Source organism: Hibiscus syriacus, unplaced genomic scaffold (genome assembly GCF_006381635.1).
Source record: "Hibiscus syriacus cultivar Baekdansim isolate YM2019G1 unplaced genomic scaffold, ASM638163v2 tig00111338_pilon, whole genome shotgun sequence".
NCBI lineage: Eukaryota > Viridiplantae > Streptophyta > Magnoliopsida > Malvales > Malvaceae > Hibiscus > Hibiscus syriacus.
Window position 1 is genome coordinate 1,370,427 of NW_024063064.1, and position 21,079 is coordinate 1,391,505.

At 34.4% G+C, this 21,079-nt stretch overlaps 1 pseudogene; it reads right to left on the minus strand.

Moving 5' to 3' along the window:
- Positions 1-14,995: 14,995 nt before the first annotated feature.
- LOC120159004 lies at positions 14,996-20,357 on the minus strand (annotated as a pseudogene).
- Between the last annotated feature and the right edge of the window lie 722 nt (positions 20,358-21,079).

Consider the following 21,079-nt stretch of genomic DNA (forward strand, 5'->3'; position numbering starts at 1 on the left):
GAATTACTCACTGTCTGGATTTGTAGCTATTTCTATAAACAATAGAAAGTTTATTATCACCTTTTCTCCACATATACTCGCCATTAAAGGAGTTTCCTAGAAAAGAAAGGCCAGAGGGGTTACCAAGGAAGAGATGGATATCAGCCTTTTAGGAATTTGCAAGACATTGTTTGGTGTGTTCCTTGGTTAGGCTACACTAGCATTCTTTTCAAGTGTGGAGATCTAGACTATGTGTCGCTATTGGGACTTTATAGAGGAGTCATCTATGCTCCACTAATGGTCCTCATACAATATAGAGTGCGGCAATTTATACCAAGTCACAAGTGGTTTGAGTAAATCTGATATCATATATCATGTGACCATTACAAGAAGAAAGCACATGAGTTGTCTCTTTCTTGGAATAGGACTTTTCAAACAAGAGTCGTGGCAGGGGATATTATGTGGACAGCAGAGTATGATGCCTGGAGACTTGCACGAAAGAATAGAAATGCCTCATTTCCAGATCAAGGAAAATATACCCCTATAAAAGAGTATATCAGGGTGGTCCCATCATAAGCAGAGATTCTCAATATTGAATTTGAATCTGAAAAGAAGAAGTAGGGTGAGGCGATGGAAGAGGTTAAACGAGAAAACTTTATATTGGATCTCGATGTTGCCTTCCATGTCAAACAATTTGAGTTGTTGAGAAAGAGAAAATAGATAGCTCACTTTGAGCTGAAATACCTAAGAAGGGGTTACCGTGACTTACAAAAAGAAAAGAGGGTGTCTGGATCTGACAAGACGTCACAACAGTGTGCTAAAGAATTGGCAACTGAAAAGCGTCGTGTCCAAGGCCTGAAGCTTGAAAACTAGTGCCATCTCATGAAGATCAAAGCTGATAAGAGACTGAGGGACATATATAAGGCTGAGAAGAAAGAAATAATCAAGCAACTTAAGATTGAAAGCCGTGAAGCCTAAAAATAGAAGTAAAAAGAAAGATAGCTTGAAAGAGTTGGAAGAAGAAAAACATCGAGTTCAAGGGCTAGAAACTGAGGTGAGTAGCATACTGAAAGAATTTGAGGCCATAGATCAAAGGATCCAATAGCTAGAAGAAGAAAAAAATCAAAAGAAGGATAAAGTGTCGACTGAAAGACAAGGGTGGAATCAAATCCTTGAAAGAAAGCAGGTCGAGATTGGATCTTGGATGCAAAAATTCTGAATGAAAAACAAGCTAGTGGAAGAGCTGACCAAGGAAATGGGGAAATTGATGCCTTTTGCCATTACATTATGCATTTAGCACTTTTCATTTTGCATTTTGCACTTGCATATTAAATTTCAAAGGATCTCGTGTGCATAGAAAATAATAATAAAAATAAAGATATTAATTTATGGATGTTTGTTTTGAAGAGAGATCCTGGAAACTGACAAAAATCAATCCATAACCACATATCCATATAATACCCGAAGTAAGACTAAGAGAATGGATGCAAAATTCGAGCAACTACAAAAGGATCTTCAGGAGAAGTTAATAAAAATGCAATAAAATGGGAAGCCCAGATGGAGCAGTCACAAAGATCCGTTGTTGAATCACATAATGTAAACCCAATCCAACATAGTAAATGACATTGTGGAAAAATTATTTGGGCTAAGTGGCATGGTAGGGAAAGAACCAGATATTGCTATAGCAGAGACTTCTAAATAAGCACCCGTATAATCTGGTCCTAGATTGGTCATCTCACCTGAAAAGCTTGTTGGGCACCCCACAGGATCCTCTACTACTATAGCTCAAGTAATCGTCATAAAAAGTGCAATCCAAACAAATACAATGCACCAGATTTTGATGAGATCAAGAAGATTAAGAACGAAGTATCAGAGCATCTGAAACACTGGTGCAAATATTTCTTTAAGGTAATAGGGGGACAAAGCTCCTAAGACAAGATAGATGATGTGGATTGAAGCTTGGTACCTGACTTAATCTTGCCCCCCAAATTTTAAGATTCCTGAGTTCGAGAAGTATGAAGGAAAAACATGACCCACTACACACCTAACAATATTTGCAGGAGGATCACTGGCTTCATTAGAGGTGATAGGCTCTTGATTCATTGCTTTCAAGCAAGTCTAATAGGGTCTGTCGCAAGGTGGTACAACCAGCTGACCAGTGCCAAGATAGGATCTTGAAAGGATTTAGCACCTTTAAAGAATAGTATCAACATGTCACTGACATGATGCCCGATAGGGTTACTCTCTAGAACATGGAGATGAAGTACAACAAGAGCTTTCGTGAATACACAGTGTTAGAGAGATTGTTTCCTAAGTCCATCCCACACTGGTTGAAAAAGAGTTTATAACCATGTTCATTGGCATACTAAAATCCCCTTACATTGATCACATACTAGGGTGGGTACAAAAAGTTCTCCAATATAGTCATGTGCGGAGAAATGATTGAGAGGCCGTTGAAAAAGGGTCAAATTGTTGGTGGGAAAAATCAACAAAGAAACAATGTGAACTTCTATAAACAAACCAAAAGCTGGAAATTTTGCATCTTAGGGAGTAGCCAAGTATGAGAACAATACTAAAAAGAGAACGTTCACACCCATTCCAATGATATACAGTGAACTTTTTCCAAGATTCTTCAAGTCGCATGTAGTGTTATCGAAGTATGTGGATCTGATTGAACTACCCTTTCCCAAGTGGTATAATGAGAACGAGACTTACGAGTATCATACTAATATCCAGGGGCATAGAATTGAAAAATATCTTGCCTTCAAAAAGGTGGTCGAAGACTTGATCAAGAGGAAGGTTATGTCCTTTAATGAGTCAGAGGCACCGTATGTTGCTGTGAACTCGCTCCTAAATCATCAAGGTCAAAGGGTTAATGATGTCGATGAAGGCCACGGGGTCAAGGTAAAAATTGAAGAAGTAAAAACACCATTAAGATGGGTGTATGAACAGATGATTGTGAGAGGACTGTTGAGTTCAATGAAGGAATCAGTGGATCAAAGATCAAAGAACTAATGTGAATACCATTGTAAGGATGGTCGTTAAATACAAGTTTGTCAATAATTCAAGCAGATAGTCCAAGAGTTGGTGAACAAGAAAGAAATGTAGTTCTTTGAAGAAGTTTAACAAATAGTGAAATAGATGTTTATTCATCTGAAGAATGTTCAATAAAGGTCGAAGCAAAGATGAAAAAGTCGATTCTAGTTATATCCAAACTAAGTTACGAGGTGAGTCAAGGGAAGGTGATGCCAAAAGTGGTGATAAATGCATTAGCACCGTTCGCCTAAAAATTCAACAAAATAGTCCCATGGAATTACACATGTCAAATTAATACTCCTGAATGCAAGGAAAATGAAGTTAGTGAGGTTGGAGGTTTCACTAGGAGTGGAAGGTGTTATGCTCCTGGTCGAGTAGAAAATGCTAGAGCTATTGAAATCAACGAGCATGAAGACAGGATGAATGAACCTGTCAAGATCGATGGGGCTCAAGAGTTATTAAAATTTTTTAAACAAAGTGAGTAAAACATCATGGAGCAGCACCATAAAACATCTGCACATATCCATCCTTATGCATTCAGAGGTGCACCTAAATACGTTGATTAAAGTATTGAATGAAACTTTTTGTAGCAAAGAATATACCAGTGGAACATCTAGATAGATTGGTGAACAATATCAACGCAGACAATTTCATCTACTTTTATGACGATAAAATACCTGAAGATGGCAAGGGTAAATGCAAGGCGCTATGCATAACTGCTCATTATAAAGGGGTTATTTTGTCTGGAGTATTAATAGACAGCAAATCAGCCTTAAATGTCATGCCTTGGGCAACTTTGAATCGGCTTCTTATGGATACCTCACACATGAGGGTTTGTGGTAATACTATCCAAGCATTTGACGGCACAAAGAGGAACATTATGGGCAATATCATAATTCCCCTTTGAGTTGATCCTGTAACATTTGATGTGAAATTCATGGTTATAGACATTCACCCAAACTACATTGTCTACTCAGAAGACCATGGATACATATGGTAGGGGAAATTCCCTCTTCGCTGCGTCAGAAACTCATATTTATCACTAAAGGGAATTTGATAACCATCAAAGCTGAAGAGGAGATCATAGCCTCAATTACCACTGATACACCATATGTAGAGACGGATGAAAATGCAACAGAGTCATCCTTTTAGTCCCTGGACTTCGTCAATGCCACCTCTATTCCTTAAGGAAAACAAATACCTACTCCCAGCTTTCGACCAGCACCAAGATGCAATTAAAGGAGACCATAGCTCGAAGAGCCAAAGTGGGAAAAGGTTTGGGGAAGTAATTGCAAGGAATCACTAAAGGATTTGCCCCAACACCCAAAAGGTACTGCTTTGGGATTGGTTACAAATCTACCTACCAAGACATGATTAAGGATGCTCAGAAGCTTAGGGAAAGAATGAAGGTCAGGGCATGTGGTCAGGATGTTGCTTGGGAACTTATTATCATACCACCTATTACTCAAACATTCTTATCTGGAGGCTTTGTGATGAACGTGTTGGAGCTTCCATGGATTGATGAAGAAGCGATTGATATTGAGGCCCTGATGGAGGATTTTAGCATCAATGCTATGGTAAATGATTCAACTGAGGAGTTCTCTCTTGCGTCAATTCATCCATTCCCACCTGGTTATTCTCTAAACAACTATAATGTTGAAGAGCTTCCTCTATTTTTCAAACAAATCTCAGAGTAATGCATGATAATGACCTTGTTACTTTTGCCCGAAAGCAATAGAGATCCTTTGTAAGGGTATACTGTTATTAATCTTTATTTAATGAAATAATGCATTTTCCTTCATTATTTCTGTGGAAAACATTTATTTCATTCTCTATTATTATATTATAGTCATTATTCTTCAATAAATATAAAAATCTTTATCTCTAGCTCGAATATATTCATTTCCCTTTGCAGGTCTCCAGATATCAATTGTACGAGTAATGGTGTTTCTTAACCAAAGGTTGATTTTGAAAATGACATGTGTCTAGAGGAATTTGAGGGTTATAATGATGATGAAGAATGTGAGTTAAACCCTACACTTGTTAGATTAATTGAGAAAGGAGATAAACATATTTTTCCCCATCAAGAGAATATTGAGATAGTGAATTTGGGACAGATGATGATAAAAAAGAGGTCAAGATTGGCACCTCGCTTTCATCAAAAACAAGACAAGACCTCATAGACCTCATGCATTAATTCAAATATGTGTTTGCTTGGTCGTATCAGGATATGCCAGGTTTGTATACCAACATCGTGGTACACAAGTTGCCAATAAAATCATAATGCAAGCCAGTGCAACAAAAGCTACGAAGAATGAGACCAGACATGTTGCTAAAAATAAAGGAGGAGGTGAAGAAACAGTTTGATGTCACATTCCTACAAGTATCCAAATACCCTAAATGGGTAGCAAATATAGTGCCAATTCCAAAGAAATATGGAAAGGTCTAAATGTGTGTTGACTACCGAGATCTCAATCATACAAGTCCCAAAGATAACTTCACACTTCCTTGTATTGATACAAGGTTCGATAATACAGCTAGACACGCTCTTTTCTCCTTCATGGATGGCTTCTTGTGGTACAATCAATCAAAATAAATCCTGAAGATATAGAGAAGATGCATGTTGCTAAAAATAAAGGAGGAGGTGAAGAAACAGTTTGATGTCACATTCCTACAAGTATCCAAATACCCTAAATGGGTAGCAAATATAGTGCCAATTCCAAAGAAATATGGAAGGGTCTAAATGTGTGTTGACTACCGAGATCTCAATCATACAAGTCCCAAAGATAACTTCACACTTCCTTATATTGATACAAGGTTCGATAATACAGCTAGACACGCTCTTTTCTCCTTCATGGATGGCTTCTTGTGGTACAATCAAATCAAAATAAATCCTGAAGATATAGAGAAGATGGCGCTCGTGACTGTGTGGGGGCATATTTTTCTATAAAGTGATGCATTTTGGACTAAAGAATGCAGGGGCAACGTATCAACGAGTCATGGTTACTATATTCCATGATATGATGTACAAAGAGATAGAGATATACATGAATCATATGATTTCCAAATCACAAACTAAAGAAGAACATGTTGAAGTCTTAAGGAAGTTGTTCTTGAGATTGAGGTAGTACCAACTAAAACTTAACCCAGCTAAGTGCAAATTTGGAGCCACATCAGGAAATTACTTGTGTTCATAGTTAATGACAAAGGGATAAAAATAGATCCCGATAAAGTCAAAGAAATCCTAGAATTAACACCTCCTAAAACACAAAAAGAGGTGCGAGGAATTTTTGAAAGGTTAAATTACATTGCCAGGTTCATCTCTTAGTTAACCAAGAAATGTGATCCAATCTTTCGCTTGTTAAAAAAGAAAAATCCAGGAATATCGGATGATAATTGGAAAGAAGGTTTCGATAAGGTCAAACATTATCTGTCAAATGCTCCAACTCTAGTACCACCAATTCCAGACAATCTGTTGATTCTGTACTTGACCAATTTTTTAAAACTATGAGATGTGTCCTAGCACAACATGATGAAAATGGAAGAAAAGAATTAGTCATTTACTATTCAAGTAAAAAAATCACTGACTGTAGGACTCGATATTCTCATATCGAGAAGTTGTGTTGTGCCCTGGTTTGGACTACAAAATGGCTGAGACAATATTTGTTATACCACACCACGTGATTAATATCGAAGTTGGATCCCTTGAAATACATGATGGAGTCATCAATTTTGACTAGAAGAATAGCAAGATGAAAAATGTTTCTATAAGAGTTTGATATAGTATATGCGAGACAAAAAGCAGTCAAGGGTAGCGCCATTGCAAATTTCCTAGCAAGCAGAGCACTGGAAGACTATGAACCAATGAAATATGAATTCCCAAATGAGTACTTAATGGCCATATATACGGTAGAATAAGAGCAAGCCCCGAAAGAAGAAATGTGGAAGATGAATTTGAATGGTGCTTCAAATGTTGTGGGGCACATAGTTGGAACAGTGTTGGTTTCTTAAGGGGATCATTATCCTTTCACCAGTCGATTTGCTTTTGAATGTACAAACAACATGGCAAAGTATGAGGCATGTATCATGGGAATTTGAGCTACAATTGAGCGCGAGATCAAAATCCTATAAGTGTTTGGAGATTCTTCTTTAGTTATATACCAACTTCATGGAGAATGGATGACTAGAGATTCCAAGTTGATAGAGTACAAGAATTTGGTTATGGATCTGATAAAAGAGTTTGAGGGGATTACTTTTACTTATCTCGCACTAGAAGAAAATTAGATGGCAGATGATTTAACCACATTAGCTTCAATGTTCAATGTCAATGACCAAGCCCGAATTATGCATATCTAAATGAGTATAAGAGAAGTATCGGCTCACTGTTGTAACATTAAGGAAGATAGGGGTGGTTTCTCATGGTATTATGATATTGTTCAGTATGTAAAATATCAAACTTACCCTGCTAAAGCTACTGAAAATGAAAAATGAACTCTGAGAAGGCTAGCTATAGGATATGTTCTCGATGGGGATGTTATGTACAAAAAAAAAGATATCAAATATTGCTGAGATGTGTGGACAAAGTTGAGGCGAAGAAAATACTCGAGGAGGTTCAGGAGGGATTTGTGAAACACTTGAAAATCATGAGGTTTAGTTATTATTGGATAACAATGGAAGGGGATTGCATAAGCTTTGCATGTAAATGTCAAAAATGTCATATCCATGGTGATAAAATATGTCCCTCCCTCACCACTCCATGTAATGACCGTACCATGGCCACTTTCAATGTGGGGCATTGATGTCATTGGGTAAATCTCACCAAAGGCGTCAAATGGACATCGTTTCATCTTATAGCTATTGATTATTTCACCAAATAGGTCAAAGTTGCATCATATGGAAATATCACAAAAGGAGTAGAGTGCAAATTCCTAAAGAATGGAATTATATGTAGATATGGAACACCGGAGAGAATTTTCACAAATAATGCCTTGAAACTAAACAATGACTTGATAAAGGAATTCTGCACAAAATTCAAGATTAAACATCATAACTCAGCTCCTTATCACCTAAAAATGAATGGGGCAGTAGAAGCAGCAAATAAGAATATCAAAAAGATTGTCACCATGACGACTGAAACATATAACGACTGGTATGAAAAACTATATTTTGCTCTGCTTTGTTATCGCACATCTTTTCGTACATCGATTGGGGCAACACTATACTTGTTTTTGGGATGGAAGCAGTTTTACAAGTTGAGGTAGAAATCCTTTCTCTGAGAGTAATGATGGAGCTAAAGCTAGAAGAGGCCAATTGGATTCGGAACATATTTGATCAGATAAATTTAATTGAGGAGAAAAGACTAATAGATATCTTTCATGGCTAGATGTATTAGAAAAAGATGATACGAGATCACGATAAGAAGGTCAGACCTTGAGAATTTCATGAAAGAGATCTGGTGCTCAAAAAAGATCTTACCCATGCAAAAAGACTTCTGAGTGAAGTGGATGCCAAATTGGAGAGACCTTATGTTGTAAATAAGGTCTTTTCTAGGAGAGCATTGATTTTGACTGAAATGGATGAAGATGAGTTACATAATCTTGTGAATTCTGATTTAGTCAAACGATACTATACTTGAAGAAAAAAGAAAACAAGAAGAAGAAGAAGAAGAAGAAAAATTAATGAAAAAGATAAAAAATGAAAAGAAAATAAAGAAAAGGGGGTTCAAGATGAAAACTCAAAATGGGCGTCTTGAAACCAAATGAGGATTCAAGTTGAAAATCTGCAGAGGATGTCTGAGATTTCAAGATTAGGATCTTGAATGGTGGATTTCCTCGGAAGCCTGACAGTTAAGGGAGAGGTTCTCATACTCAGACATCCTTAAATACGATTTGGACCCTCTGGACACATGTTAACTTTCAGAAGAGACTTATGGTAAAAAGATAGAATGACTCTTGCACTTGATATCGGGGGTACTCAGCCTTTATTCTTTTTTGTAAAGTTTGCCTTTTCATTAAAAGAAATATTTGCTCAAGAGATTGTACCTTTTCACCGCTCATTAATGAAACCAGTCGAGTGCATTTTGTTACCTTTTTTACATAAGCGTCATACATATAAAATTTTGATTAATAATGGTATCATATATAAAAAATGATTATTATGGCTTACTCTGAGAAAAGTTCAGGAGAATGGGAACTTTAAAACAAGTGTTCACCAGGAAGTACATGTAAATGAAATATCTCTAATTGATCAGAGCGTTAGAAAAGAGCTTACCCAAATTAAAGAAATCAGTCAAAAAGAGAAACGATATTAATCTGATTTCACTCACCCAGGAAAAAAGATCCAAAGAAATTCTGATCAGAGGTTGCACTAGATACGATCTCATCCAGTCAATTTATTTTGAGTCACCTTGTGCTCAAAAGTCAACTAAGCAAGACAAGTCATTTCTTTGACTAGATCAAAGAAGAGAAATTAAGGGTTATTTTTTGCAAGAAGCGGTTACAAAAGTATCCATAATCAAAGACCAAATAATGATGATCAAGAAAATCTCACCTGTCTTAATCAAGAGTGGTCCACCAAAAGTCAATAAGATCCCATTTTTTGAAATTTAATTGCACTAAGTTACATTGAACATTCATACACTTCATGTCAAATAACATTAGATCATCCTTAGGACATAGTACATATGACACATAAAAAATCATAGCATTTGACTTATTGAACAAGATCTTGAAGATCTATCTCATTACTAGAGGTGATGAATCAATCGTCGTCAACCATGACTAGATCTCCTCACCATGAAGGATTAATGTCATCACTAGATTTGACATCAAGCAAGTCACCAGTGACCAGATCTCCTCAGCACGAAAGGGCAGTGTCATCTTCGAAAATAAATTTATTCGAAGGCAATTAGATTTCCTCAACACGAAGAAACAATGTTGTCTTTAGACGCAACTAGTCGTCCTCAACACGAAAGAACAATGTCGTCAACAAAATACGACCAAACTCCTCAACATGAATGAACAATGTCAATTTCGAAATTTTCATCCTTTGACAAAGATCTTGATCCTCGGACTCAGAGCAGCCAGAGGGGTCGAACAAAATTAGAGTCTTTGGTCTTCGTCTAATTCCCGTTATATGAAAATAGGAAAAGAGGGGCAGTTGTAGACACCATATTTAGTCTAGGCCTCGATTTAACTTCCTCTTTTTTATTTTTTAATTATAATTTCTTATATTATTATTTTCAATTATGATTTCTAGTTAATAGTATTAACTCGTAACTACTATTATTATATTTATATATTTTTATTGTGGTCATTAGGTAGTTCCTCATTATTTAATTAAATATAAGTATTAGTTTTGGCTATCATTTGATCATTTTTCTTTTTTTGTTATTAATCATAATTAATTTGAATAAATATCCATGCATGTACATATATGTGTGTTTGAGTTATAATTATTATTAAATATATATAGTTGGGTTAAACATTTATATATAATTATTAAATAAATACAAAATAATGGATGAATTAAATATGAATAACTAATATCAATTTTATTTCTTTTTTATGTCCACTACAAGTTAAAATACAACCCAAATGAGAAAAGGCCCAAATACAAAAAGACAACCCGAAAGATATGAGGCCCATAAGTGATGCAAGATTTAGGGTTTTTATCCTAAGAAAGATCAATCACTGCCGCCGATGGAAACTAATCGGTAGATCTGACTCGCATGTGAAACACACTCGGACATTTCAACCCCAAAGCACTATTTGGGCTCTCTGACGTGCGCCACGAGCCTGGATTTAGTCCCCTCATACCCTCAATCGACTGGATGTCCTGTAAAAGCTCCTTTGTCACAACAAGCAGCGAATGAAATGCCTTTGTTGTATGAAAGGGCTCCTTTTTGCCCCTCTCGACCATGCAACAACTAAAAGCAAGAAGAGATCAGAAAAAAGAGACAAATCTGATTTTTTCTTCTTTTATGTAATCTAAACAAAAGGGCTATAAAAACCCAATAGCAAAATGTAAAGGGACCATCTTTGAATCATTCGAATATTGAACCAAAGAAAACATATTCAAAAGCAATATTCAAACCATCATGGTATTTTTTTTATTTTTTTGGCATACAACTTTTCTTTTTTTTTCGAAACAGTAAAAACTCAAAGCAAAGAAAAAGTTTAGACCTTTTACCTTAACCTTTGGATCCACCGGAGTGAGATGTCCACCCAAGTAAAAGGCATTGTCTTTAGGTGGTTTAGGTCACGGGAGACCTGAGGGTCATGTTTTTCAGCCGTTTAGGCCCCTTTTTTTGGTTCGCATGGAGTGTTTGAGTAGGGTTTGGTTGAAAGGTAGAGGCTTTTGTTTTTGGGTTCGGTTTAGTATCGATTAGCCACTAGTGGAGGTGACTAATGGTAAACGCTGTCGACATGCGGCGGTGAAAGGGGGTTGTTTGCTTTCGGACGAAGAGGAAATGAGGGGAGTAAGGTTTGTTTTTTAGGTATCTAGGTCTAGGTTGCTAGTTTGGAGCCAAAAGGGGGCTCGGCCGGTAAAGAGAGAAAGTGAGAAGAGTGTTTTTTTTAGAGAAAAAAGATGAAAAACTAGGAGAGGGTAGGGTTTTAGTTTTTACTCAAAATAGCTAAAAAAGGGGAATATATTCTAAAGAAAAAGGAAATATCTCACCCATACCCCTACATCTTTTTCGTGTTTTTACAATATAGTCACGATGTTCCTTTTTTTATTTTGTTCGATAATTAACCTATAAGATTCATTACTTTTTAATTTAGTCACTAGTCAAACATATAAATGTTTCATTTGTTTTAATTTTAGCACATAATTTTTGTTTCTTTCAATTTAATCATTGAAATGTTATGCTTCTATTTTTTATTTGATTTAATCTCAACACTTTATTTTTATTTCTTTTAATTTAGTCATTAACCTAACTTTAATTTTATCCTAACATTTGAATTAATTCAACTACTTTGCACTGACCCGCCCCAGGGTATGATCTGTATTATTTATGGTCCAGGTAAATTATAACACTAACCTGCTAACTCGTTTATTTTATTGCTTGAACTAACCCTCTTAACATTTTATTTTTTATTGTTCGAACTAACCAGCTAACATTTTTATTTTTGTTGTTAGAGCTAACCCGCTAACTTTTATTGTTTGAATATATTTTACAGCTTTGTGGTGACCATCACGGGGTATGATCCACATTATTTATGGTCCGGGTAAAATATTAAAAGCAACCCCCTAACTTTTAATTTCTTGCAATTTAATATTTCTGCTATTTTCATTCCGTCACTTTAAAACTTTCTTCCCCTTTAATTTCCAGTCTTTTATTTTAGTCCTTTAAATTTCCAGCCCTTATTTTTCTGTATTTTCATTTATGCACCTTAAGTTGCATCTCATTTTATTTTAGTCATTAATCACTTGTGGTTTATTTATTTCCAATGCCTTTACTTTTCATTTATGTTTTAGCCTTACCTATTTATTATCATATTTATGTGCTGTCTAAATCTTGGTTGTTAGTTTATAAAATATTCATGTTAGTCCCTTATTTATGTTAGTAGAGAATCTATGCTTGATTTATATTTTAGACTCCAAATCGAACTTGCTCACCTTTATTATTACTACCTCAAGTTAGAAATCGGAACTTTTGTAGAATTATAGAATGTTTGATCCTTAATATTTTGTTTATGTTCGATTAGATCCCTAATTAATGTTTATTGACTTAGCCATTTAATCATCGTTTTTTCTTTTTGTTCACTTTGGTCACTACCCTTTATGCATATATATCTTCATATTATATATGTACATATGATTTTTTGGACTTTATTTTATTATAAGTATAATATTTTTTTCTTATGTATACGAAGAATAAATTTTGTTTTGAAGGAAATCTATGAAGACTCCCAACTACAAGGGCAGTGTGTCTTCAAGGATTTTTCGCACAAAAGTCTTTTTATATTCGATTGGTTTTTACTTTATCATGTTGCTTATTTTATTATCTTATTTTATTTTATTTTTTTCATTTATTATTATTATTTTATTTCATTTTTTATTTCTATTTTCATTTTTAATGTTAAGAAAAATGTAAGGTAATGTCTTTTTGTGAGGGGAATCCATGGAAAAGTCTCCTAACTATAAATGAAGTGCATTTCCGAGGATTGTTCGTACGAAAAACATTTATTTATCCGAGCATTTTCTTGAAAACTATTATAATACTATACATTTTTTATATATATATATATATATTATCAATAAAATTAAAGAAATATAATTTTGTGAGGAGAATCTATAAAAAAGTCTCTCAACTATAAGGGAAGTGCATTTTCAAAGATTGTTTGTATAAAATGATGTAATTTCTCTTTTTTAAAAAAAAGTAATAAGAATCTTTTGTAAAAATAAATAGTTTTTTACATTAGATATTAATTATTCCATAAGTATGTCGGTGCACCATTGCATTTATTATTTATCATCATATTAATTTTAATAATTTCAAAGGCAATGTTGTTTTGGTTTGGGAGAATTGTAAAATTAGTATCCTTACTTTAAAGGATGAAAATCTTTTTTTTATTTTCTTGAATCGAAATGACATCCTTTTAAATAAATTCAGGCAAATCAATTTTTCTTTCTCAACTTAAACCATTTTAATGAAATTCACTCATTTCACAATAAATTTGAATGAACAAAAGGATCATAGTTTAAATATATGTTCGAATTTGCAATTCCAGTGCTCAGACAACATATAATCGTTTGGGTACCAAGTTTGGGCGTTGTGGGGTGCTTTTACTTCCCCGTCCGTAATCGACTCACAAACTCTTAAAAAATGAATTTTTGGTAAAATGCATATCGCTTTTGTCTTTTAATGATTTTCCTAAAATTCAATTAAAAGATATTTTTATGTATTCGACCTACCTAACCCAAAGGTTAATGACGACTCCAAAATCAAATTGTTTGAAAACCTAAATTTCACAATCTTTTCTCGAATAAATTTTTAAGTCAAACCATATTCCTGCTCGTCGCTGGGCTGTTAGGGGAAACATTGTGACACTTATTGTGACACGTCCTGATACTAGTTATTTGGTGAGTGTGTAGTACTAACATATGTCATCACCAACTGTTGATTATTGGAATATAGTAAAACAAATAATGTATTAATTAAAAAGTGTTCATGAATTAGGAATCCTATAGGACAGTCATGGTCATATTCGGATCAAATGCTTTTCAAATTTGGATTGAATATGATATAAGAAATATAAGAGATCGATCAACTTTAAGATATTATGCCTTTGCTAGAGGAAATTTTATTTTATGAAAGAGTAAGAAACAAAATATAATCTCATAATTAAATGTGGAAGTTGAATACAAAACTATGGCCGATTTGGGAATGCTTCTAACAATGGAAAAGTAATTTTCCATCTCATAAGCAATGCTAAACACCAAAAAAAAGGATTTAAAATCATGTTTAAAAATTAATTTTTAACTTAACCTTATAAGTTCAAGTTTCTAACTTTTACTGTGGAAAATCACTTTTGAGTGATTATAATTTTATCCTCAAATACTATCTTTTCAATTTACAACTTGTGAATATTTTATTTTTTTAAAATCACTTTTTGACAGCAATACCAAATAATTAAATTTTAAATTATACTTTCCAAAAAATGCTTTTAAAAGTACTTTAAAAATACTTTTAAAAGTACTTTTTCACAGTAGTATTTTTAAATCATTTTTCTAAAGCAATACCAAATCTGTGTTTGTGCGAAGATGTATGGACATATCAACTCCTCAATAAAGTATGAATTCTGAGGTTAAATCTCAAGTATTAGAAGACTAATTAAAATAGAGTGCTATATCTAATACCTAATTAAAATAGTATAGGGACTCTACACTTATATATATACTTATACAATTGTTGAAAATAATAAAAGAGAAAATATTCTCTTTTTCAAGAATTTAGAGTTTCCCATAGCAACAATGCCGCTTACATCGTACCTTTATTACTTGATAAATGCAATCCAGCCATAAAAACAATTCCGCTTACATACAGCAGACGACATTACAGCACAGTACATTAGAACAATGTCCCTGTTTGACAGGCTACATCATTAACCATACAATGAATCCCATGTTAAAGAGTTCAAATACGACATAGCCTAATCTGTAGACTATATTATATAAGCAGTTCTTACACCGCGAGCATACCCGACATGGATGTCATCCCCATGAGCTTGAATTCTACATGTCAAGATGAATGCAGTTTCTTCCCAGCAAGGAATTTGAATCCTGGCCAGGGAGCTGAATTATTTGACATGGAATCCAATTATGTAGAAACAGAATACACAGACAGCGTAAAACACTACACGCAGCAAACAAATATCATGCAGATGCATTCTTTGCTTTTTTATTTCCCAAGGATTCTGCACCTAATAGGTAGTCAGCAAATTATTTCCTGTGATAAAGAAAAAAATTGAAAAGGATAAGTGATTCATTGTAAAAGAAACTTCTCAACAAACCACAAGCCACAATGTAGTAAATGGTTTGTGAAGGAGTGCTTAATATTGTTTATAATGATAACATTAAATTAAATGCAGTAGTTGACAACCTTGTTCAATATTTCTAGAATCAATGGTTGATTATTTTATATATAGTAACCTTAAAGGGTGCTTTCAGGGAATTTGTTAGCCAAAATCCTAAGGAAGTTCCGATCCTTTCGGCAAAAGCTACCTGGAAAATAAATTTTTTACCTTCAGGTCATTCCCCGCTTGCGTTTAGCATTTTCCCAGAGCTTCAGTAGAAACATGACACCCTCTTTCAGTGTTGCCTTTCTTCCTTCTCCATAATTCCACAACTCAGAAATTATGTACCTTCCACTCGGATTGTATTCATTTATTTCCTTTATGGAAGAAGTGACTGACTTATACACTTCATTACCCAACTGATCCTTCAAATCTCTCAATTTTTCATCTTCATCATCGATCACTTCCTGATACAGAAATACTGACTTTGAGCAAATCATTGAGTGATAGAAACAACAGAAAGTAAACAAGCAATATGGTCTTTCACATAAAAGCCTTGAATGGATTTCAAATCTATTATACTATTCTATATTATATATATATATATATATATGGGCATGGTTCACTGACATGCTTCAAGGTTTACAAGTTTTACCAACATTTACATTTTAGGATAGCTGGCTTTAACTGTTAGCTTTGCTGGCTGTTGGCTTGGCTTATGGCTGCCTGCCTAAATTTATAACGTATACTTCTCTGTACAAATATATACAATATTATACTCCCTCCATCCCACTAAAGTTGTCACCTATTGAATTTTAGGGGTCAAATTTTTAAAACTTTGATCATAATTACTTTAAATATTTTCAATAATTAAATTTTATAAAGTTTATATTTATAACCCTCTTGATTGAAGGTTTTTAAAATATATTCTCTCACATTTTTATCACTAAAAAAGTTTAAATAATAAAAGTCAGTTAAAATATTTTGACAACAAAAAATCAATAAATGACAAATTTAATGAGACAAAGGGAGTATATGATATATAACATCAACGCAAACTAACATAGTTTATCATGCAACATATCTAACGTGAGGAAAGAGGAGGGAGGGAATTAGCAGCAGAATATTCATGAGTCATGAAATGAAAACCTGATATTCTTCTCCTCCTTCAAGTTTAATGCGTTTGAAAGGATGCCAGTCAGGATCCTTGAGATATTCTTCCCACAATGAGCAGATTTCTGAAGCTCTCTCCTCTGCTAGTTCCTCATTATACCTTCTCTTCATTGCTTCAAGGAATGGTTTGCTGTCAAGCTCTCCCATTCTCTTGACACCAATTTGTGTGCGACTGGATATTTCTTTTAATCCCTACAATGTGAAAAAAATCAGTGCTTCCTGACTGGCAAGCGAATCGGATGAGCAAACAAAAGGCTGAAGCAGACATTTCCAGAAATGATTAGCAGTCATACACCTGACATTCTCAGTAAAAGACAGTTTCAACTAACAGCCGGATATGAACATTTCGTTTTAAGGGTGATAAAAGTGAGCAGATTAGCACTTCTTAATAAAAGAAGCTTGTAACGAGGCAAAACTCAAGGAATAAGCTGATAACCAGGAGTCTGTCCCGTGTCCATCTCAGAGAAGGAAGGGCAATAGAACTGTAGTATTTCCTAGCAAAACCCTTCTAAACATTTAGATATACTTGCTCAAGATCAAATTAAAAAACATGTGCATCATCCAATCTTTTGATTATATCATTTTGTTTTTGATGAGGAAAAACATTTAAATAAAATCAAATAGATAAATGCCAAGAGAAAATAGAAAATCTCTGCGTAACTGTCCATTGGACATCTTATTTGGCTTATTTCTCTTTTTTACAATACAATCACATTTCCAAGATCCCTCATCTTAAAATGAAAACTTTGAAAATGAAGAACTCCTGCTCATTTATGTCTACTGTCATACACATAAGTTCTCAAGACCTTTTGGGTTCACGCAGTAAGATTTTAGAAATATACACAAAAAGAAACTCACATTAATCAGTTCTTTGCGAGCATCCTGCAGCTCATCATTGCTCTTACGCTCTCTCACAATAAGAGTTTGGTTTAACGCTTCTAAGTCTTCAAGCTCTCCCTCTTTTTCTCTCAACTCTTTAAGACTTGCCTCCACCTTCTTCAGAACTTCTATATCATCTTCATCTCCCATGTGCCTAATTACATTCAATGATCCTCTCAGTTGCTCGATTTCCAGTTCCAATGCCTGTTTTTGATCTAGTTGTTTCTCAAGTTGAATTATCCTATTGTGAAGTTCCTCCTTCTGCCTCTGTATAATTGATGGTCCAGCCATAACAATAACTCTCAGCATTCCAAAACTGAAAAGAAGTATTCTGGTATTAAAGAAAAAGACATGAATATCAAACAAACCTTCTGATCTTCAGCCAATTTCATTACATTTTCATCAGCCTTTTTTTGCTCCAAAGCAGCCAATTGCACCGCACTATTTTGAACGGCATTCTAGAAGAAGAATTACGTTAGTTTTGATTTTCCAGATACTTTTTGATTGACATTCCCAAGCATATGACTAAAAACAAAACACATCAACTGGTGCTGCAAAACAAATTCTGGAAGGAAATCGGTAACTGTAGATTTGTAGCGTATAACATATTTAGCCTTAGAAATATGTGTTAAGTTTATATTAGGAGAAAGAAATTTGGACTTGAAACTCCCAATTATGGTCCATAACTTTGAAAATCAACAACTATATCCACCATATGCATATCTATCAAGATTGCCAATGAGGAACAAGTTAATTTCAGCACCGGATGCTTCACAAGGATTGTTGCAAAACCAAAAACTCTGTAACAGTACCATGAGTTCCCATTGCAGCTATTCCAGATTGGTCATACGACCTTGCCTATGAGGCGTAAGTAGTATCAAAATCAAATACACAATTGAATATAAAAACTGAAGGGGGCAACAAGAAAAAGTGAAAATCAAGAATGAAGCACTGTACCTCTTCAAGTTCCTCAGCCAATTTTTTCCTTTCAGTTTCATTCAATGCCTCACGCTTTTCAAGTTCGACTCCACGCAATTCTAGGTCTTTTTTATGAGATTCTAGCTGTGACTTCAGTTTTTCATGGTCACTAAAAATCCTCTGGAAGTGATCCCTTGCACTAACTTGAATTTTTTTAATCTCTGCAAACAGAAGCAACATGAGTTGAAACCTCCATGACATGGTAGTAACCAAAAGCACTTTCAAACATAAAACTTAATGTCACACCAAAATGTATTAAAAATGTAGTAATGACATGTAACGGACTCAAAAGTGAAAACTAAACTCAAGACAATTAACAGTTTAAAACAGAAAAAACCAATAGATGAATAGGATGCATACTTTACAACTAGATTTTTATAAGAAATCTCAACCTACATATGTAGAAACCTTTGAGACACTATATCAGAAAATATTTTCAAACATAAAGATTAATGTAGCTCCACAATGTAGTAAAAAAATGTAATGATATGTAACAGACACAAAAGTGGGAACTAAACATAAGACATTGAACAGTTCAAAACAGAAAAAAACCAACCGACGAACTGAATGCATTATTTACAAGTTACAACTAGTTTTCTAATAAGAGAACTCAATCCATATGAGTTGAAACCTTTGAGACAGTAGTACCAGAAAACATTTTCAAACATAAGATTAATGTAACTGCAAAATGTAGTAAAGAACAGTAATGGCATGTAACAGTGTCAGACGTGGGAACTAAACAGATGACACTCAATAGTTTAAAACAGAATAAAACCAACAGATGAGTAGAATGCATACCTTACAATTAGTTTTTTTATACGAAAACTCAACCTACATGACAAAAAATAAAACACACCTTCATTATATGCTAGACTAAGGTTATCCTTTTCTTCCATTAAGGCCTCAAGGGACTTGGAAGTTTCAGAGCATTTTTGTTCCATCTCTTGTATGTGTTTGTTTTTAGTCTCAATGATATTATTCAAATTCATTACAAGTCTGTCTTGCTTCCTGGCTTCTTCCTCCATCAGCTCAGAAATGGTCTTAAGGTCACCAATCTTGTGTAAGTGTTCCCCAATAATGGTACTTGACTTGTAGTCTTCGGCACGTGCAACCCAAGCATAAAGACCTTCCTTAACACTATTATTACTAGCAAACCAATCCTTTCTCCCATGATGATCTGCCTCATAAGCCTTCTCAAATGACAATGCATTATGTAGCCCCGGCCAGTCTTTACGGAACTCGACAACCGCAGTCCCTGAATGACCACGGAAATTCCATAGTGGGTGAACTCTTATGGGGTTGAACCCTCTCCTGATCAACTCATCCCTCAACTTGGATCCACTTCCTCCAACAGATCGCCCATCCGGTAACTTTTGAGTAGGAATATTAACAACAACTCCGGTCCAGGGCCACACAATCTTCTCATCATGGTTGCAACCACTAAGAGGATCCTCCTTAGCCGCCACTGCAGCATTCGATGATGAACTACTACCCGCAGTCCCAAAAATATCTTTTTCCAAATACTTCACTAAAGCTAAGTGACTTGCTTTTTCTCTAACACTCCTTTTATCAGATCTACTTTTTCCTACACCAGAAGCATGCTGCAGGAGATCCTTATACAAATAATCTTGTTTTTTCTTTTTGGGACAAAAGGGGCAATTATACTTATCATCGGAAACTTTGTTCTGTAATTCCCATTTTTTAGTTTTTCGTAAGATTTATCTTCATATTCTTCTATTTCAGATTCACTGATATCTGAATCATCTCCCGAGCTGATATCCATTCTCAAGGGAACCTAAAATGGTAGAAACAAAACCAAAACAATCAAAAATGCGAACCTGCCAATGGCGGCGAGGATGGAGAAGATGACGGCGGCCGGGACCTGATAGCATAGAGGGTTTTCCAAAGGAGAAGAAGGAAAGGGGGGAATTTAGGGTTTATCGAATTCAAACAAAATTAGGTAGGCATGGCTGATTCGACCATTTCTGCATTCCGTTTGCTTTTTGAATTGGGTAAACTGTACCAATGACCAGTTAACTATTTTCTAATTTTACTTTAACCATCAATCTTTTAAATTTATCAATCATATCATCTAATTATTTAATAGTTGTCAATCAAGCCATTAATTTTTATCCATTAATTTTTATCAGCTGATGAAAACACAAACGTGATAGTTAAAAAATTGATATAATTATACATTTAATTATCATTATTTACATATTTTATCAATTTAGTGTAATATTTATTAAAAAAGTAATAATAATTTTATTATCATTGAAGTCAAATGATGACACTTGTTATCATCTAATTAAAGTGTGAAGATAAATCAAGGTTTGAACTTACATCCTATAAGTAAAGGATTGATTGCCCCAACCATAACACTAAAGACCTTCTTTAGTTTAAAAATTACAACAAATTGTATTTATCTTATAATATTGTTAATGATAGAAAGAAAGAATAAATAAAAACATTCAGATAAAGAATCAAATTATAAAATAAAAGAGCACCAAAAT